This window comes from Meleagris gallopavo, chromosome 4, assembly GCF_000146605.3.
Source record: "Meleagris gallopavo isolate NT-WF06-2002-E0010 breed Aviagen turkey brand Nicholas breeding stock chromosome 4, Turkey_5.1, whole genome shotgun sequence".
NCBI classification, from domain to species: domain Eukaryota; kingdom Metazoa; phylum Chordata; class Aves; order Galliformes; family Phasianidae; genus Meleagris; species Meleagris gallopavo.
Window position 1 is genome coordinate 16740369 of NC_015014.2, and position 3117 is coordinate 16743485.

Below are 3117 nucleotides of genomic sequence, written 5' to 3' on the forward strand. Positions count from 1 at the left end.
CCTCCCAACGTTGTATTTCCCTGTATTTTGACAGTGTTACTTTTTTGTTTGTGCAGAAGAAAGTTCTTTTCACATTGAGGTTATGGGAGAATTGAAAAAGAAAAATCTTCCATTTCATATCACATATCATGTTCTATATCAATCCTGCCAGGGTGTTTTTTGCTATGTCCTCCCCACCAACTGACAAGAATACAGTGTAAGCTGACTGGGAAAATATTTGAACCGAATGAATGGGCATCAGTGTAAAGGCAAATGGCTACCTGCACATGCATCAACTGGAACCCTGATGGGTAGGTGATCCCTAAACAGTGAGTTTTTAGAGGGACAAAGAAGCATTAAGGGAAAATGTCCATTTAAATGACACTTTTAGGAACAGACTGAGCATGAAAGTGGTTTAAAAAACAGAAGAAAAAGTGTGAAATAGCAGAGTGAAATATGAAAAGTGGTCTTGATGCAAAAGTGTTTTAGTATACTGATGGGTGCAGGATGTGTGCTACTGCTGTACAAAGCTACACCAGTGACAGTGGAGGTTTGCCTGTCTGGCCAGTTTTTTGTGTGCTGTGTGAAATCCTGCTGGCTTGGCTCAGTAGACTATTCCCAGAACACACCATCTAGTCATATACATACATATATGTGTGTGTATAGGCTATACACACACACACACACACACACACTTATGTATATATGTACGTATATGTGTGTGTATATATACATATATATATAGTCTGACCTGAGTGGACTTCCGTGAGAGGACCTTGAGTGGAAGAAAGGCAAGGAGCCTAGCTGCAGAGATTTATGTTGGCTGTTGAGGAGCATGCTTACTTTGTACTTTGCTCTTCCTTTTTCCTTTTAGCAAGTGCTCTTTAATGTCCAGAAATGAGAGGCGCATGTCACTGTCGTGTTGGAGAACAGCAGCAAAACTCTGAATTTTCATTCACTCTTTGAAAGGACAAGTGCAGATTGTGCATTTGTTTGCAAGCTGGTAGTAAGATGATAAACTCACAAAACTTTCTTATTGTGTGATTCCTCCTCGTCTTATTACAGTATGCAAAAACAATTGGCAAGCATGTCACATGTCTTGTTGTCCAATGCATGCTGGCAGTTTGTTGGAGTGAAGAAACAGTTCAGTGCTGCTAGCAGGAAAGCACAGATGAAAACAGCCTGTGCCTTTTTGAGGTTTTATTTTCCTGCGTGTCCTCCATCACTAGGAAAAAAAAAAAAAAAGGATACTTTAGTACCTTTCATGCATTCCTGCAAGATTTTAGTCTTGCAGATGATGTGTTTTATCTTGTGGTTCTGCACAGGAGATGTTTGGCAGTGCCGTGGAGAGAGGAAATGACATTCTCCATTCAGACAGGCCTGCTGGAGAGGGAGGAAGTGAGATGGGTCTTTCTGCATCTGCTCTACCTGATGGCACTGTGCAAAGCAGTCATATGGGGCATCAGTTCCCTGTTAGCTGTCAAGAGTTACTTTAAAATAAGCTGGGTTTGGTTTTGGATTTAAAAATACTGTAGCACAAGTTCTTTCTGCAGAAGAAGGGAGCTTCTGTCCTGCTGGTGGGTGCAACCTTTTGCTGAGAGTGCATGGGAACAAATACTGTTCTAGAACTGACAAAGGGAAATGCATCAGGTAAATACAGCAATCTGTTCTCTAAGTGCATCAACCAGACCGTGCTGAGGACAGCCAGAGGCTCATTTTTCTGAGTGCTGGAGCACATATGTAAGTATTTGAGAAAAACAAAATGCACCTAGCATCTAAAGAGGATTTTCTCCTATTAGATGTTTACTCAGCCATTTACTTACGGACTATGGGAGAAACTCTTGGGACCAAGTGTCCTTCCTGGTTTCCTATTCTCTTGACCAGTCATGGCAGTAGCTGCATGCTTCGCAGATTACAGAGAAGGTAAAAATGGTATTTCCGTCTCTCCTTAGCCTGCTGATGGAAGAAACCAGTTTAGCTTATTGTCTCATGATCTCCAAGATACATGTCCACATGCTCACTTGGCACCTAACTTCAGTGGCTTGGGAAGGCTCTGCTTGGCGCTGAGAGGGAAGCCACAAGGGGCTTTTCCCTCTCCTTAGGTACCTGGAGCTGCTGCTTATGAGCTGCATCATGTTGCTTTTTAGAGCTCTGGTGGTGATCACTAGCAGCAAAAAGGCAGCCTATGGGTATGTGCACATGGGTCACTGTGTTTGCTCCTAGCAACACTGAGGAGTTGAGAGGTGCAGGAGTGCTTTATGTAGTGGCTGTTGGAGCGTCCAAACAGATCAAGCTGTCAAAGCCAAGTGTCTGTTCTGCTGGGGAGCTACAGAGGCTCCTCAGCTGCAGGCTGCCTTTTATTAGCTCTTAAGTGGCAAAATGAGTTGTGTGACAAACACAATCTCTCTACTGTGCTTGTTCAGTAAAAGAAGTGGGGGGATGATTGTGTGTGTGCAGATTCAGACGTAATACATGCTGAATTGTATGACCTGCTAAAGAACTTAGCCAGCAATATCTGGTGTATACTTGGTTTTGTCTTTTTTGTCTTCTCCCCGAGACTGTCACCAGCCATAGTGTTCCCACTCCACTATATAGGATGACAGCTTCCTGGGGAAAAAGTCCTGGCGGTTAAATGACAGCAGGCTCTGAGAAGCAGGTGGAGGTATCTGTGCATGCTCATGAAGCTCCTGTCTCCCTCGCCTTTCCCACAGATAGATGGATGCAGCTTCCGCACATCTGTGTGAGCTGTGACAAGGAGCAGGAGCTGTAGTGCTGGCAAAGCGTTGTTCTGAGCAACACTGCTGTGTGACCCAATGTTATGTCCTCCCTCCTCCCTCAAACCCTTTACAAGCTCTGCACCCTGTCTTGTTGCAAAAGGGTTGCTCTTAAAATGGGACTTTCACGTGGGCTTTGCTCTCTGTTGCAGTTAGAGAGCTGGATTGTTTTTTGCTTGGTTCAGTCCAGAGTTTGCCGGAGTTCCTTCCTGGTTGCAAATGAGTTTGAAACGGGTCAGATCATGAAAGCTTATCAACAAGAAATAACACTCGTGTTTCACTTGAGCTTCGTTACATATTTATTCACTTGGGTGAGTTGCACCCCCACACAACAGCTAGTGCTTTCTTTAAGCCAAACCTGACT